This window comes from Trichosurus vulpecula, chromosome 1, assembly GCF_011100635.1.
Source record: "Trichosurus vulpecula isolate mTriVul1 chromosome 1, mTriVul1.pri, whole genome shotgun sequence".
NCBI classification, from domain to species: domain Eukaryota; kingdom Metazoa; phylum Chordata; class Mammalia; order Diprotodontia; family Phalangeridae; genus Trichosurus; species Trichosurus vulpecula.
Window position 1 is genome coordinate 28,123,488 of NC_050573.1, and position 19,162 is coordinate 28,142,649.

A 19,162-nucleotide genomic window follows, 5' to 3' on the forward strand; every position below is an offset into this window, starting at 1 on the left:
CACAATAAATGCTAACAGTCTTTTGCCTTTTTCCTCCCCAAGTATAATGAGATGGGATTAGCTGCTTACGTGGGAGGGGGTTTGAAGGTGAAACATTCTTTAGGCAGATATGATCCCAAGGAGTAATTGGGCATTTCTATAGCTCTTCTAAAGGGTCCAACGTGCACCTGAGGTAGGCACTAATTGTATTCTTCGCCCCAATTTACGGAGGAAGATCTTTAGCTCATCTGTTTACACCTGGCAAGGACCTGTTTGGTCTTCTAATCCAGTCTCCTCATTTGACAGGTGAGGAAACTGAGACCTTGAGAGATCAGGTGACTTGCTCAGGGTCAGATAGCTACTAAGTGTCTGAGTCCACATGGGTCATAAGTGATATTTGTACATCGTTCTGACATCTGTCCTGTAGCAAAGAGATAGCCCTCAATCACAGGGCTGATCACAAATACATGAATGATAAACATTTATTAAGGACATGCTGAACACTGTGCTAACAGCTGGTGATACAAATACAAAAGCAAATGCAGGACCTGCCCTCAAGGAGCTTACATCATCCCTTCACTACCCAAGAAACTCCAGCGGCTTCCTAGGGCTTTGAGGATCTCCTAAGCCCTTCTCAGTCTGGGTTCAGCCTACCTTTCCAGGCTGATCATGTGGTACTTTCCTTCACCCTCACTGTGGTCCCGTCAAACTGACCATTTTGCTATTTGTCACATACAACATTCAATCTTCTGCCTCCACCACCACAATATGTCCCCAAACCTAGGAATGCTCCCCCTCCTCACCTCTTCCTCCTCACTAGAATCCCTAGTTGCCCTCAAAGCACAGCTCAGGTATCGCCTCCTATAGAAAGTCTTTCCTATTCCCCCCAGGTACTCGCGACCTGCACCCCAATAAGCTGTCTTTAGTTTGTATATACTTGGGCAGTTATCCTGCATATACTTAAACATGCTATCTCCCTGGGAGAATGTTTTCATAAGATTCTAGATCGAGAGATACAAAAGATCTCAGAGGCCACTTAGCCCAACTCCCTCATTTTATAGATGAGGAAGCTGGACCCCAGGCTGGTTAAGTGACTGCCCAAGGTCACCCAAGTAGTAGATACTAGACAGAATTTGAACTCAGGTGCTCTCACACCAGAGGCAGGACTTTTCCATTGTGCCTAAACTCTTTAAGAAAAGGAAACCATTTCTCTTTTATGTCTTTAACTCCTAGCACATAGTAAATATTAAATAAATTAATAAAAAATGCTTACTGTTTGATTGAGGCTGAGAGAGGTAAACCTATTTGCCCGAGCTCACATGGCTAGTATGTCAAGGTAGGGTGAAATGAGAGCTAAACTTGGAATAACAAGACCTGAGTTTGAATTTTGACTTTCTCACTCAACTCCCCTTGTGACATGGGGCAAGCTCCTTCACCTGGCTGGGTCTCCATTTCCTCGTCTGTAAAATGATGGGGTTATAGCTCTCTTCCATCTCTAGGTTTGGGATCATATGGAGGAATATTGGAGGAGAGGTTTGAGCTGAGGGCTTCCTGAGTCCAAAACCAGTTCTCTATCTCCTTACACCAGACCTCAAAGAGTTGGACATGGAATCAGGAAGACCTGAGTTCAAATTTTGCTTCAGAAACTAGCTGTTCTAAGATTCCCTGTTCTAATGCCCTTCCCAGGCCTGACATTCCCTGTTCTAAGGCCCCTCTCAGCTCTGACATCCCCTATTCTAAGGTCCTTTCCAGCCCTGCCATTCACTATTCTAAGGCCCCTCTAAGCTCTGATATTCTCTGTGATTCTGGGTAAGTCACTCAATGCCTCAGCTTCAGTTTCCTCCTCTGCGGAATGGGGATAACAACAATCCCTACCTCCCAAGGTTTGTGAAGGGCTCTGCAAACCTTAGGGCACTATGTAAATGTTAGTTATTATCATTACAACTTTCCTTCTTTGAGAGAAAGTACAGAGAAGCCTGAAGTGATCAGTACCTGGAGGGGGTGGGGCTAGGGTTAGGTCGTTGGATGGCTCCATTTTACAGATGAGAAAAAATCAAAGCATCCAGGCAGCAATAACTTCTTTGCAAGGCTGAATTAGCGGCAGGCAGGTCCAGGACTGGAAACACGAATCTAATATTCCTTGTTCTCACGAGCAGACACGCTAAGCTCAGCTACATCCCTTGGTAGGGGCGTCTGGTGGAAGGTAAACAGCTCACAAGACTTTCCTCATGGGGCTCTATCTGGAATTGAATCTTTTTGCTGATCAGTGAGCAGCACATGCTTTTTAAAACTTTAGGAAAGCCTGTTTATTTAGTAACATAAGGACCAATAAATCCTTGGCTTAATCTGAGAAAGCCCGGCTAGGCTCCCATATACCATAAGCTGCAGCTTCTCCCTGTGGGGGATGGGGAGAGGAGAGAACAAAGAAGCAACCAGACCTCCGCTCCAGTGATGTCTCAAGGCCAGCTGAATCGCCAGACTGCCCGGCCGCCCAAGGTGCCCGCGGTTCAGGGCCCCGATTCTGTGAGTTCTGCCCAACGCACGCCTGGGAGGCTGGACAGAGGCTCCTCTTTGCTGAGCACAGTCGGAGGCTTTTCATCAGGCAGTGGTAGGCAAGCCTGTCTGTCACTCCCGGCTGTGGGCCTCAGGGCAAAGCACACAGGACAGCTCCTTCCCAACATTCTTCTACACACGAATCTAGTTAAAAATGAACGTTCAGGAAAGCCTGGGAGGGACAAAAAAGGGAGGAAATGTATAAAAATGGTTTTTTTTAATTCCATAAATCAAGGGGGCCAGACCAGAACTGGATGACCTTGAAGGTGTTCTGTATATGCACAGGTATGTATAATGTAGCTATATACAGGTGTGTGGGTATACATACATACATACATACATATATGTCTGTGATGTGTATATATGTATTTGCACAAACATACATATGTGTACACATACATATCTATCCTTCTCTCTCTTTGTCTCTCTGTCTCTCTGTCTCTGTCTGTCTGTCTGTCTTTCTCTGTCTTTCTCCCCGTCCCCCTCATCCATACATAAATACACATATTGTCTCCCCTTAATAGAATACGTAACCTGACTGCTACCAAACTAGACAGGAAAGGAACAGTACAACAAATGTCAGCTTCTAGAAATCAGGGACTATTTCCTTCTAGCCTGTATCCTCAGTACCTGGTACATGGTAGAAGCTAAATAAATTCTTGTTTATTGATTGATTGATTAAGGTCCCTTCCAGAGGTGTTGGCGTATAATGGATCGAGTTCTGGACATGGAGTCAGAAAGATCTGAGTTCAAGTTTTGCTGTGTGACCAAGGGTAAATCATTAAGTGAATCACAGAATCTGAGAATTGGAAGGGCTTAGCCTTAGTGGTTACTTAGTCCAATCAATGAAAGTCCAACCTAAAAGGAATCTACCATAGAATACAACAGATCTGTTGTTCTGACCTCCCCTGCTCTAAGGCCCCTCCCAGCCCTGACATCCCCTGCTCTAAGGCCCCTCCCAGCCCTGACATCCCCTGCTCTAAGGCCCCTCCCAGCCCTGACATCCCCTGCTCTAAGGCCCCTCCCAGCCCTGACATCCCCTGCTCTAAGGCCCCTCCCAGCCCTGACATCCCCTGTTCTAAGGTCACTTCTGTCTCTGTCATGGTGATTCTATAATCAATGAAGTAGCAGAATGCTTCCTGAGGTGCATGCGTGGAGATGGAGAGGGAAGCCTTGTTGCTGGGCACTCAGCCCTGGTGTCTTGGGGACCTCCAGCCTGTACTCACATGAATCTTGAGAATTTCAGAGAGCAGGCTCCACCTTTAGGATCAGCCTTGTTCCACTTGGCCCTAGAGGGACCAAGAACTAGGAGCAATGGGCAGAAATTGGAAAGACACAGACTTTGGCTTGGTATCAGGAAGAAATTTGCTAACAATTAAAGCTGTCTCTAGTTGGAGCAACAACAACAACAATGATGATGATGATGGTGATGATGGTGATGATGATGATGGTGGTGATGATGATGATGATGATGATGATGGTGGTGATGGTGGTGATGGTGATGGTGGTGATGATGATGATGATGGTGGTGATGATGATGATGGTGGTGATGGTGGTGATGATGGTGATGGTGGTGATGATGATGATGGTGGTGATGATGATGATGATGGTGGTGATGATGATGATGGTAATGGTGGTGATGATGATGATGGTGATGGTGATGATGGTGATGATGATGATGATGGTGGTGATGATGATGGTGGTGGTGATGATGATGATAATGATGGTGGTGATGATGATGGTAATGGTGGTGATGATGATGATGGTGATGGTGATGATGATGATGGTGATGGTGATGATGGTGATGATGATGATGATGGTGGTGATGATGATGGTGATGGTGATGATGATGGTGATGGTGGTGATGATGATGATGGTGGTGATGGTGGTGATGGTGGTGGTGGTGATAATGATGGTAATGGTGGTGATGATGATGATGGTGATGGTGATGATGATGGTGGTGATGATGATGATGATGGATGGTGATGGTGATGATGGTGATGATGATGATGGTGTGATGATGATGGTGATGATGATGATGGTGATGATGGTGATGTGGTGATGGTGATGGTGGTGATGATGGTGGTGATGATGATGATGGTGATGGTGATGATGGTGGTGATGGTGATGATGATGGTAATGGTGGTGATGATGATGATGGTGATGGTGATGATGATGGTGGTGATGATGATGATGGTGATGGTGATGATGATGATGGTGATGATGATGGTAATGGTGGTGATGATGATGATGGTGATGATGGTGATAATGATGATGGTGGTGATGATGATGATGATAGCCAGCACTTATGGAGCACTTTAAGGTTTAAAAGTTCTTCCCATATGTTGTCTGATTTGATCCTCCCAATATCTGTGAGTTAAGTGTTATTATCCTCATTTTACAGATGAAGAAACTGAGGCACAGAAAGGTTAAGGGACTTGGCTAGGGTCATACAGCTAGTAAGCATCCAAGGCAGGATACAAATGCAAGTCCTCTTGACTTTAGGTCCAATACCCTTTCCACTGGATCACCTAGCTGCCTAGCTTGCCCAAGGCCACAAATCCCCACCCTGGAGAAACCTGTGCCCTATGGTCCTCTAGGGACCTTCAGAAGGTTGTGAGTTGCCCTTTGATGTCAGTCTTCAAGTAGATGCTGGATGAATCCTGAGGTCTCATCTTACTCTGAGATTCCGTGCTTTGACGAGTCTAGAACTAGAACATGGGCCTAGTTGTTGTCCTTAAGGCAAACCAAAGTGAAGCTCAGCCTGAAAGGGGTGGGATGGGGGAGGATTGAATCTGGCATTCAGTTATGGAGACACTCTGTCCCAAAGCCCAGGCTGTGGACTCTCCCCTTATAGGTGGAGATGGATGCCCTGCCCTTCGTGAGGACTGGAGTGGAGCTGGCGAGAGGTGAGAGCTTCAGTTAGGGGAAGGGAGCTTTGGGATTTCAACCCAGAATCCCCCTTCTGCAACCTTCAAGTGACCCTTCTTCAAGCATATGATCCTAGTTGGCTTCCACCTTCCAGAGGGAATGGGCCAACCCCACTCCGGGGCTGTCGGTAGAAATGCTTGGGAAGACATGAGAGGAGTGGGCACGGTGCCCTCTGCTAAGTGTCTCAGATGCTAATGCAAAAATCAAAGTGCTTCTCCCCTCAAGAAACTTACATTCTACTGGGGGGAGGGGGCGCAGGGAACAATATGTACCTACAGGATAAATACCAATATAGCAGATGGAGGAGAGCATTACCTCATGAGGGAGGAAGCCCCTGATCTGAGCTTTGGAGGCAGCTGGGGATTCCAAGAGATGGAAGTAAAGAGGAAAACAATCCCAGGTATGAGGGGGAAACGGAATGTTGTCTACAAAGTGCAGGGAGCGCACCAGATTGGCTGGAGCCGACAGTGCAGGAAAATGGGTTTGGAAGCATCGTCTGGAGCCAGATGGTGGAGGGCTCTAAATGCCCATCAGAGGAGTTTTTATCCTGGAGTGAATAAGGAAACACTGATGCTTCTTGTAGGGGACTGGGGAGGGAAAAGAGCGATCTGGTCAGACTTCTGCTAAGAACATTTCAGACGGCTAGAGGGGACGTGCATAGAGTGCTGGGCTTGGAGTCAGGAAGCTCCGAGTTCAAACACTTATTAGCTGTGTGACCCTGGGCAAGTCACTTAACCTCTGCCTTGGTTTCTTCATCTGTAAAATGGGGATGATAATAGTACCTAGTGTCATTGTGAGGCATACATTAGGTGCTTAATGAATGCTTTTTCCCTTCCTTCTATCATTTTGACCGTTGAGTGGAGGATGGATAACAGAGAGGAGAGAGAGGAGGCAGGGAGATCAATCAAGAAGGTGGTGGTGGTGGTTGTTCAGTCCTGATCTTCTCTTGGTGACCCCAGTTGGGGTTTTCTTGGCAGAGATACTAGAGTGGTTTGCCATTTCCTTCTCCAGCTCATTTTACAGATGAGGAAACTGAGGCAAACAGAGTGAAGTGACTTGCCCAGGGTCACACAGCTAGTAAGTGTCTGAGGCTGGATTTGAACTGATTCCAAGCCCAGGGCTCTATCCACTTTGGTGCCACCAGCTAGCTGCCCCATCGGGGAGGAAGCCATTGCAATAATCTAGGGAAGAAAGAAAGATGTATCATTACAAGTGCCCTCCCTGCTTCTTACCTAGCTTGATGTTCAGTCTTCAAGGCCAAGGGTTTGGCTGGGCACAGGAGCCCAGATCCCTGAGGACAGATTCGAGGAAAGGCAGACAAAGGCGGTGATTCTGCCGGCTGAAGATTCACACCCCCTCATTAGGCCGCCTGAGTTTCACTGAGCTGGGATCCCCTGCTCCCTGCCATCCAGAGTTGTTACCCATTATGGAGAAGCAGCTGTTTCTATTGTAAGCCCCCTCATTTCAAGGGTTTACAACGTGGCCATAAAAATGCACTCCAGGCTGAAATTTGGCATGTGGGGTCCAGCCAGGGAGCCATTTATTTATTTGTTTGTTTATTTTTATACACAATTTAGAAACATCTGCTCTGTCATTTTTCCGGGTCGCAGGCAGGAGGAGTAAAAAAGGTTGTTTTCTCTCTTCTGCGGGTGCCTGCCTTGAGTGCAGCTGTGATGGAAAAAACAAACGGTTGGCCTCATTTCTCCACGTCATTAGAAACATTTCATTTGAGGAAGAAGGTCACCCTACTGTACCCAGGGGTTACTTGGAATGCAAACAGGTCTGCATTCAGCAGAAACCTCATAAGCCGTCAGTGGAGAAAAGGAGCAGTAGCAGGGATGACTGGCCTTGGAGCCAGAAGACCTGGGTTGGAGATATTTCCTCTGCCAGCTGCTATCTGTTTGACCTTGGGCAAGTGGCTTTAACTCCGAACCTGGGAGTACTCCTCTGGGAAATGTGAGGGAATTAAAGTGATCATCTCTAAAGACTCTTTAATTTTAACATTCTGTAAAGAAACTAAGTTACAAAGGGACACAGAACTGTCTTCTATTAGCCAAAATGCCAGTCATAGAACATCTGTAATATCCCTTCTCCATATCTCTTTCAGTTCAGCCCCCTTGCTCCCCTGTCTTCACTGGGCTATTTTTGCTGTTTCTTAATCAATCCCCCTTTATGAAAGAGTTTTAAAACAAAGTTTTAAAAATCATTTACTAAGCACTAAAATGTTTTTGATTATTAACCAATGTTTATTAAGCACTTACTGTATGTAAATGGAACGTGCTAGGCACAGGAGAAGGACATGATTTAGAACTTTGTTCTGGGAAGTTTGGATTCAGTCAAAGGGCCACACTTGAGAACCTAGAGGGCCACACACAGGTTCCCCACTCCTGAAAATAAGACACCATCCCTGATGTCAAGCAATGAAGCCACAGTATTATAGATTTGTCTAGAAGTACCCGGGAGGTCACTGAGTCCCAACCTCTCATTTTACAGAGGGAAAAATGGAGGCTCAGAGAAATAAAGTGACCTCCCCAAGGTCATACAGCTAGTGACAGAGGTGAGATTCAAACCCAGATCCTCTGATCTGGAAATATAGGATTCTAGCTCAAAAGCTTGAAGGTCCTTTATCTATCGGTTTATTTGTCATAATAGAAGGTCCTTTAGAGGTCATGCTTTCAACTTTTATTTTACAGATAAAGAGTGGCCAGCCAGGTCCTGCTACAGGACCGTTGATGATCGGGATCCCAACCCCACCACTGCCAAATTAAAATACAGAAATAAACTCAACATGGAACCACATTTAAGACTCTGATGTCTGGTGTTGAGCCAAGCACTGCAAAGTCTTACCTGACACCAAGCTCCAACCTGCCTCTTGATGACCCACACTCACCAAGTGGCAGAATTCTGAGACTTGGAATGGACCGAAGGCCAGTCCAGCCCCTGCTCCTTTATTGCTTCTCCTCCCATCTGGGGCAGACCTTCTACTCCAAACCCTCTATATTATGCAGAGGAAAAAACTGAGACCCAGAGCAGGTGCCGTCTTAGTTTTGAATGGGAGAGAATGGCATGGGAGAGACATCTTAGACAAGGGAGGTCAGGATCCTTGGTATTGAGCAAAGGTAAGAGAAAATCTTGGGCAGTGAAGTGGCACAGTGGATAGAGTGTGGGGCCTGGAGTCAGGAAGACCTGAGTTCAAATCCGGCCTCAGACACTTACTAGCTGTGACCCTGGGTAAGTCACTTAACCTCTGTCTGCCTCAGTTTCTTCACCTGAAAAATGAAAAGTTTGATGAGATGACCTCTAAAGGACCTTCTATTGTAAAAAATTAATTAATTAAGCAAACTACTCCAGTGTCTTTGCCAAGAAAACCCCCCAAAAGGATAATGAAGCATTGGGCATGACTGAAAATGACTCAACAACAAGAAAGAAAAGCTTATTGATTGATTAAATGGCAGGATCATAGAGCGGGGATGGCTCTTAGTCTAGCAATGCTCATACCTAACTAGTGGTCCACCAGCCTTTTTTCTTGAAGACTTCCACTTCCCCCCAATACCACTAGATCAAGGGTGGGGAACTTGCGGCCTTAAGGCCACATATGGCCTTCTAGGTCCTTAAGTGCCACCTTTGTAAAGTTTGGATTCCATCAAAAGGCCACGGGTTCCCCACTCCCGATCTAGATCCTTTTTGTGGGTTGAAGCAGGGGAAAAAGATATCAACCCAAGGTTAGACAATTGGTCGTGAGTTTCCCTGAACTTGGCAAGGTGGGGTCTTGGACAAGGGGCATGGGGGAAAGACAGCGAGAGAAGGTATGGGGCCAAAGGCCTGGGTTCAAATCTTCCCTCTGCTATTTATGATGTGTATGTGGCCTCGGACAAATGGCTTAACAGCTCTTGGTTCTCTCATCTGTTAAATGAAAGAGTCAGACTAAAGACAGCTCTGATGTCCTTCCCAGCTCTAAATCTTTTACATAATCCACTGCTGACTTGTACATGAAGCCCTCTCAAGGGTGGTCATCCTTCCCAGAGCTCGTACTTTTGGGGCAAAGCCTTGGAGATCCCAGGGTCACCTCAGCAACATGAAGAAGCCCCGAAATGGATCTCTGGGGAGGCCCGTGCCTTCACACTGCACTTTTCATGTTATTATTAACCATAATTTAACTGAGCTCTTTGGAAGAAACAGCTCCCGGACAATTTCATCTGTTACTAACCTTTCTCACTGAAATGAAGGCTGACAAGATGTGTTTCTCTCAAGACCACACAATATATTAGTCGCAAAATATTCCTTCCTCTGATCGTTTTGTCCTTGTGAATTCTCGTTGTGTTTTAATCTTATCGGGGAAGCAGGGTGCCACAGTGGACGGAGAGCCAGCCTCGACACTAGGAAGACCTGGAATCGAATCCTGCTTCAGATGCGTAAGACTCTGGGTGAGCCTCTTTAATCACCCAGTCTTCCAGGCAAGTCTCTAAGATTATAAATCAAAAAAAAAGGCAGCGATCTGCATTGGTGGAGGGATTTTCCTCCACTATGAGTTCCCTACATCAATGAAAGTACTGGTCTAGTCCCTATCACCATTCCTTGTAGATTAGGGATTCACACGGATTAAATGACTTGGCTAAGCACATGTAGTTAGTAAGCATCACAATGGGGGATTTGAACTCAGGTCTGACTGAATCCGAGTCCACTATGCTCTGAACATGGAGCTTTGCACACAGTGGGTACTCAACATATGTTTGCTAAATGAAAGCATGGTTTAGGGACCACCTCCTCCATGACACCCAATCTTGAGCTGAAAGCAACCTCGGAGACCGTCCAGTCTAACCCTCGTTTTACAGAAGTGGAAACAAAGGCCCAGGAAGTTAAGCGATTTTCTCTTTTTGTGGTTGTTCAGTCATTTCAGGAATGTCCGATTCTTTGTGACCTCATTTAGGGTTTTCTTGGCAAAGATACTAGAGTGTTTTGCCATTTCCTTCTCCAGCTCATTTTACAGATGAGGAAACTGAGGCAAATAAGGTTAAGTGACTTGCCCAGGGTCACACAGCTAGGAAGTGTCCGAGGCCAGATTTGAACTCCTGACTCCAGGCTGGTGCTCTGTGCACTATGCTGCCACCTAGTTGCTCATGGGCAAGAACAATTTCCCTTTCATTTCTGTATCCCCAGCGTCTTGTATAGTGTCTGGCACATAGTTAGTGCTTAATAAATGCTTGGGGATGGATTGGTTAATTGGTCCAAACGACTTAGCCTTTTTCATCCTCAGCTTATTCCTCTGAAAAATGGGGTGCATGACATCCCTCCCTCCCCTTTTTTGTGAGGCTCAAGGAAGATGGACACGGATCCCTGTAAACAGCAAAGACCACAGTGACGCAAGATGTTTTTATCAGAGATACCCCCGCCCCAGCAGTGATTCATTTCCTGAGGCACATCCCATTCACTGATGGGTCTTTGCAAAGGGATGGCCAACACTGACCAGCAGGGGTCAGGCGATATCTCTGCCTGCTGCTGAAAAATAATCATTTTCTGCTCTAAATGGTCTTTCCAGCTCCATGCATGGGAAGGGGCAATGTCATTGCCAGACTCATTCCTACATATGAAAGCCAGCCACAGAGTAACCATGGTAATCATTTGTTGCTATCTTTTTAATTTATGGAGGAGCAGCAGGATGTGGCTTATAGCCTGCTGGACCTGGTGTCAGGAAGGTGAGTTCAGACTTCACCTCTGACTCTTCCTAGCTGGGTGACCCTGGAAGATGCTTCACCTCTCAGAGAGGAACACAATCCTCTAAGATTTTAAAATTATAGATGGATTGGACTTGGGGCGAATTACCACCCACAGGTCCTTGACGTTTTTAAATTTAATAATGAGAGACAAAACGCTTCCTATCATGTTTGCTCAACACTTAGCATAGAATTCCTGTAATGTGTAACAGGAGTTAGTCAACTAGCATTTAATAAGCAGTGGATGGAGCGCCGGGCCGAGTCAGGAAGACTCATCTTCCTAACTTCAAATACAGCTTCAGACATTTATTAGCTGTGTGACCTTGGGCAAGTCACTTCATCCTATTTGCCTCAGTTTCCTCATCTGTAAAATGAGCTGGAGAAGGAAATGGCAAGTCACTTAACCTTGATTTGCCTCAGTTTCATCATCTGTAAAATGAACTGGAGAAGTAAATGCGAACCACTCCAGTATCTTTGCCAAGAAAACCCCAAATGGGGTCATGAAAAATCAGATATGGCCGAACAGCAACAAGGTTCCCTGCCTTCTCTCTCTCCCCTCTGCTATCAGTTGGACACAACTGAAATGACTCAAGAATAACGACGTATCTCCAACACTTAGTACGGTGCCTGGCACCTAGCGAGCTATTAATAAACGCTTGTTGACTTGTGTTGACTTGACTTACTATGTGCCAAGCATTGTGCTAAATGCTGGAGATAGGTAGAGAAAGGCAAAACCCAATCCCTGTTCCTGAGGAGCTTGGGCGAGAGAGAGAGTCAATGGGCAAACACCTATGCAAAAGCAAGCTATGTATAGTATAAAATGAATAACTAAAAGAGGGAAGATATGAAATTTAAGGAAGCCTGGGAAGGATTCTTGCAGAAAATGGGACTTTAGTTGAGGTTTGAAGGAAGCAGGAGGAGGGGATGAAGAGAGAGGGAGTTTCGGGCACTGGAGATCAGCTCCCAGCCAGTAAGTGTCTGAGGCTGGATTTGAGCTCAGGTCTTGCTGACTCCAGACCCGGGACTCTTTCTGTGGTGCTGCCCCTCTTGCCCTTGTCCCTTGGGTGACTTCTTCTCGATGGACCTCAGTGCCTCAACTGTGAAGTCAATGGCTTGGAATAAATGACCTCGAAATTTCCTTCTATCTTCAAGTTTATGATCCAGTGATAAAGCCCCATTTCTTCCTTTTATAAAGGAAGAAACCGAAGTGCAGAGAAGGAACATTCATGGTTCATAGACTTACGGGACTTTAGGGGCCATCTAGTCCAAATACTTCCCATTACAGAGAAGGGGAATGATGTGATCTGCCCAAAGTCACACAAGCATTAGAGGTGGGATCTGAACCTGATTCTTCTGCCTCTGACTGGAGTACATGGCAAAGGTCACACGGGCAAAGCCTGGATTTTCTCCCATATCTGGCCCAGTGGTGGGGAACCTTCGGCCTCAAGGCCACACGTGACTCTCTAGGTCCTTAGGTTGGCCTTTTGACTGAATCCAAACTTCACGGAACAAATCCTTTTGGGAAGTTTGGATTCAGTCAAAGGGCATGCTTGAGGACCTAGAGGGCCACATATGCCCTCTAGGCATATGCAGGTTCCCCACCCCTGAGGCCTAATCCCCCAAAGGGGAGCCCCCTGCTAGCCTGCCACCAGTCAGTCGAGACATGAAACCCAAGCCCCCTTGGCTTGCCACCAGCCGTTCCATCCTGTTTGCCAGTCATATGGATTTGTATTTGTATTTTTCATTTTTTGTTTTGTTTCCAGCACGTCTGTTGGTGATTCAGCCCAGGTGATGTGGGCGAGCTGAGAAGTTCCCCAGACATCCTTGCACAAGGAAAATGAGCCAGAGAGGGCCGGTTGGCAGCATGGAGCCTCACGTCTAACATTGACCCCGTCTGCCTCCTCTTAATGGTCTTCTGTTATTTCCCTTCTAACTGACTTGACAACTTTTCCCTCTCCGGAGGATGTGATCAGTGCTTCAGAATGTGAGGGGGCCCATCCTCCCAGTCCTCCCTTCCCTTCTTCCCGAGACTCCCAATGACCCTCCTGCTCTGTGTACCGGGCAGTTCCAGCCTCCAGCCTCCTGGCGTGGGGCTAATTTCCTGGGCTGACGTGTGTGTTTTGTTGTAGGCCTCTTCTCTGAACTCCGAGGTCAGGTTACCTTCCTATGGTTCCCTGGCCTGTCTTGTTATTTCACACTGTACTGTCACTTAGCAAACTTCCTGGCCTCCCAATGAAAGTTCCCCCTTAGCTCAGAGGGTGCTTGAGCCTGAATCGCCTCTGGAAGCACAGATTGTTTGACTTCCGGAGCCATAAAGAGCTTGACCTGTACATAATTATGAAATGACCTATCAGACAAGGAAATATTTGTTTACTCTAACTCCCGGCCTGCCCTCCCCTCAGCTTTTCCCCAAGGGGAGACGTTTGGCACCGGCTGCCTATTCCTCGTCATTGTGATTGTCCTGGTTTCTGACACTCCCCCTCCCTCCAACAACCTCCCTCCCCCAGCTTCAAGGTCGAGAAAATTGGGGGAGGAAAGTGGGTGCCTTCTAAGGAGAAGGGAGCATTGTGAAGAAAGGCGTGAAAAGTGAGAAAAGTAACTCTGTGTGGGTCTTCTTGGGGAAAGCTGATCAGAAAACCTGAGAGTGCATTTTACTATCTCCTCTCCGATCAGCTTAGCCTGTTGGGTGCCAGAGGCTCTGAGTGGTGCTGATTGAGCCACTGGGCTTCAGAAACTGGGAAATCGGCTTGAAATTTGGTCTTCATGGGCAAAAGGCGGGGTTGGACTAGGTGACCCCTGAGGTCCTCTGCTAGCTCTAAGTCCTTCCTCCCCTCCCCCAGCTCTCCTTTCCCCCCACTCCCTTCCCCTTAAGCTAAGTATTTTTAAGGAGTGTTAAGGGGTCCCCTGAACTGGTCCTTTCAAGCTGCCACATTTTCAAGAAACACTGAACCCAGAGTTATGAATAGAAATAATGTTTCACAAATTTTAGTCTTTCCCAGGCTCTTTTCTCAGACAGTCATCATGGTGTCACGCAGGGGGTTTCCTCTTTATAGTGTGTCTTAGACCTCTCAGGCTGTCTGGGGAAACATAGAGACCCCTCTCAGAATCAGACTTTTAAATGCACAAAAAAATGCATAGAATTGCAAAGGAAATGGAGCAGATTGAGATTGTTTTCAAAATATTAAACATACACAAATCCACAGATCCCAGAATAAGACCCTTGGATTGCAGGACTTGGAGTCATGCCTCTGACATCTCCCCTCCCACACCCTTTTCCAGCTTCCTTTTGTCCATCAGATAGTAAGCTCCTTGAACACAAAGCCTGGCGCTTACTAGGTGCTCAATATATGTTGATTGAATGACTCCCTGTGGGAGCTTGGGCAAGGCACTGAATCTGGGGTTCAGTTTCCTCATTTATCTTCTCAAGAGTTATTTTGTTTTCAATTTTGTCTTTTATTTTTAGCGTTTCTATTTTTGTGCTTAAATTTAAAATTTGTTGGTGTGTGTGTGTGTGTGTGTGGGTTGCTTGGCTGCTTGCTTGATTCATTAATCATTTCTTTTGTTGATATAAATGTTTCATGATATATATATATATATATATTCCCTCCAAGGGATGCTTTACTTGTATCCCAGACATTCTGGTATGCCTTTAATTTCCTTATCAGTAAGCAAGAACGTGGAAAGCATAAAAGGAGGGCCCCCCAGTTTCCTCAGCATAGGGAATTCCATGTGTGCAGTCCCCCTTCCCCTGAAGATTGTAACCAGTCTTTCACATGGTAGATAATTCCTAGGGAGTTGCCTCAGCAGAGAGCCTTTAGATAAATTGCACAGAACCAACACAAGCCAGTAAGTGTCAGAAGCGGGATTTGAAACCAGGTCTTCCAGACTTCACAGCAAGCATGCTATCACATACACTGCAACACTCGCATTATCAGTAAGATGGGGATGATAATATTAGAGGCGGCTGTGGAAGAACAGAGTGCTGGAGACAGGAGGTTGTTGTTCTGTCTTTTCAGTTGTGTCAGACTCTTTGTGATCCCCTTTGGGGTTTTCTTGACAAAGACACTGGAGCAGTGTGCTATTTCCTTCTCCAGCTCATTTTACATATGGAGAAACTGAGGCAAACAGGGTTAGGTGACTTGCCCAAGGTCACACAGCTAGTATGTGTGTGAGGCTGTATTTGAACACAGGTCTTCCTGATTCCAAGTGTAGCGCTCTATGCACTTCACCACCTATTTGCCCAAACACAGGAAGATCCGAGTTCAAATCTAGCCTCAAACATTTACTAGCTGAGTGACCATGGGCAGGTCACTTAACCTCTGTTTGCTTCAGTTTCCTCAACTGCAAAAATGGGATAATTTTACCTCCTAGGTAAAATGAGATAATATTTGTGAAGTGCTTGGTGCATAGCAGGTGCTTAATAAATGTTTGTCTCCTTCTTCCATATACCGCTGTTGTGAGAATCACATTAGATCAGGAGTGGGGAACCTGTGGCTAGGCTGCCTTTTAAGGAAAACATTTTGCAATCCTAAAATGTTAGACAAATGTGACCTATTATTATCACTTCAAAATACTGTCATCAGAAAAATCAAAGGATTTAGGACTGGAAGGAACCTCAGAGACCACCCGTGATTAGTCCAGCTCTATTTTACAGATAAGGAAACTGAGTCCCAAGGAGGTCCAGATGTTGGGTCATGGCGTCAGCATGCGTTCTATGAAGATGAATGTGCCCCATAGGAGTGACCCTGATACCTCGTGATCAGGGAAATGAGCCTCATTTCAGAGTCTATCAAAGGCTGCCACCCCCGCTGCCCCCACCCCGTGTGAACATCATTTCAAACTCAAACCAAGTCAAACATTCCCTTTTCTGTCTTTATTTCTGGAAAATTCAGTGATGTTTTTCCCCTTCCACTCCCCCCCACCCCTTCCCCTGTCCCTGTTTCATTTTTTTTTAACGTGTATTAAGTGGCCCATGCTGAGTTCTGCCTTGCAGGGTGGCAGAATGATGAATCATGTTCTGTGGGGTTGTGTTTCCCTTGACCAGAACTGCCTGGAAGACGCATTCTAATCGGTGGAGCTAAAAGGACCCAGCCTTCCCAGCCCCGCTCCCTCCCTCCCTCTCTCCAACAAATCCCAGGAGTCATTAGAGAGCGCCCAAGGTTTAGGAGTCAAAGAATGCCTGTGCTTTGGATTTATGACCCCACCCCACCCCCAAATTCCAAGATGGAACTCATTGCCTGCCAGCTTTGAATTTAACCCTTGCTCTCTGTTTCTTCTGTAAGGACATTCTTTCTTTCCATAAACATTTGTTATCATTAATGGGCTTATATGGGCAAATGGTGGGCAGCCGGGTGGTGCAGTGGATAGAGAACCAGGCCTGGAATCAGGAAGACCCGAGTTCAAATCCATCTTCGGACACTTACTAGCTGTGTAATCCCGAGCAAGTCATTTAACCCCATTTGCCTCAGTTTCTTCGTCTGTAAAAATGAGCTGGAGAAGGAAATGGCAAACCACTCCAAAAAGCCCCAAACGAGGTCACAAAGAGTCCAACACAACTCAACAACAACAACATTGTGCAAATGGATTGTACTAAGTGCTGGGGGAAAGAGAAATAGGGTGGAGATTCTGCTCTCAAAGAGCTTACAACCTAATGGGTATGATCAAACTGAGTACACCCTGAGTCGTAACTAGGGTAGGGCAGGGGAGCTTTTTACCTCGATGGGACTGAAATGTACTGAAAACCCACAGAACTTCAAGCAATCTATAATCAACCAATAAACGTTTTTAATCGCCCACTATGTGACAGTCACTGTGCTACGTGCTGGACTTGGACTCCAGGAGGCAGAAAAAAGCAAGCTTACTGCTCATTGGCAGACTAGGAATAGGCAATAGAGATTAGATCTGGGATTTCACTGGGATAGGGAGGTCCCAGACAACTAAGCTTCTGGCGATGCAGGTGAGCACCCTCCCTGCAATTTCGAGTCTTGCAGAGTCGCTAACGGCAGTGAGAAGTTCAGTGACTTATCCAGGGTCACACAGCCAGCACGGGTGAGAGGCCATTCTTGAATCCAAGTATTTCTCTGAGATCTCTTTTATCCACCGTGCAATGAGGCTTCTCCTGCGGCATAATTAGCTACCAGACTAATGGTTTAAAACTAATTAGAGCTAATAATTAATAAAAATGGGAAGCTAAGATACATATCCCAAGGAAATCAAAGACAGAATATTTATAGCAGCCTTTTTTGTGGTAAGATACAACAGGAAACAAAGAAGGTGCCCCCCCCATAGCCAATGGGCTATTGCTGCATTGAGAGAATTGAAGAATTCAGAGAAAACTTGGAAAGACTTCTATGAACTGATGCAGAGTGAAGTGTGCAGACCTAGGAAAACCATGTGCTCAACGATGACTGTAAAAATGGAAATAGAAATAATCCAAATGGACTGACCTGGAATGCTTTAGAATCATAATGACTACATAATATAATGTAAATATAATGATGATGATAGAATAAGAGTTGAGAAAACAAGCCTCCATTTCGTTTCATTCATTTTTAGAAATGAAAGGGCACAGAAAATTTAATAGGATCATAGGATATATATAGGATATATAGATGCAAGGGACCTCAGAGAGGTCCAAAGCCCTCATGTTACAGATGGGTAAACTGAGGCCCTGAGGATAAATGAGATGCCCAAGATCACACAGGTAATGAAAATCAGAGTTGGGATCTGAAGCCAAATCCTCTGACTCTGCAGCTAATGTTCAAATATAGGTAAGGGAGAATACTTTTGGAAATGAAGGTGATGTAAAAACAAAAGATATTCATATAAAGCAACACATTTAGAGAAAAAAAGCTAAAATAAGAAGCTATTAGAGGACTCACTTTCTCTCTCTGGCATCAAACACCTAAGTGAGTTCCTCCCAGGCTTAGGCTTGCTCTGTTCCCACTGCCAGGTGGTAGCTTCTCCAGTAGCTGCCTCCTGGTGCACCATCTCTCTTCCAATGGTGTACAGGAATCAGGTGTCTTGAGGCCTGAGATCTCTCCCCATCCTCTCACTGAGATGAAGGCAGCAAGGTGGTGCAATGGATAGAGTTTTAGACCTGGAATCAGAAAGATCTGAGTTCAAATCTGGCCTTGGACATTGGTGATGATAATAATAGCGTCTGCCTCCCAGGGCTATTGAGAGGATAAAATGAGATAATATTTGTAAAATGCTTTTCTTAAAGCACTCATAAATGCTTACTACTAGGGGCAGCTTGGTGGTGCAGTGAGAAGAGAACTGCCCCACAGGCAGGAGGACCCAAGTTCAAATCCAGTCTCAGACACTTGACACACATACCAACTGTGTGACCTTGGGCAAGTCACTTAACCCCAATTGCCCTGCCTCCCCCCTCCAAAAAAATGCTCACTATTATTGGTATTATTATTATCCCAGAATAAACACACCCTCTCTTCATCTTTGTCTTAGAGAATCCCTCTCTTCCTTCAAGATAAAGTTCTAGCACCATCTTCCCCAGGAAATCTTTCCTGAACCCCCCAAAGGCTAGTGCCCTCTCTCCTGAACTACCTCTCATTGAATCACCTGGAATTTATTTTCTTTGTATAGATTCTGTATGAATTCTATGTGTATTTGTCATCTCCCCAAATGCTCGTTGAGAGTGGTGAATCTTTGCATTTACAGCCCTAGCACCTGGCATGTAGTAAGGATTTCATAAACACCTGTTGGATTTCTAGGTGCTGAGGCTACAAGGACAAATATAGAATGGCCCCTGCCCTGAAGGAGCTTACACTCTATGAGAGGATATCTGTGTCTATGGATACAGAACAATATGTTCAAAATATATTTAAGGTCACTTCAGGGGGAGGTATTTGTACTTGGGGAGACCAGAAAAGGCTTCCGGCAGAAGGTGGTATTGGAGCTGAGTCTGGAAGGAAGCCACCTTCCTTCCCTTCTTTCTGAGAGTTGGGGGTGAGAAGGAGGAGCATGCC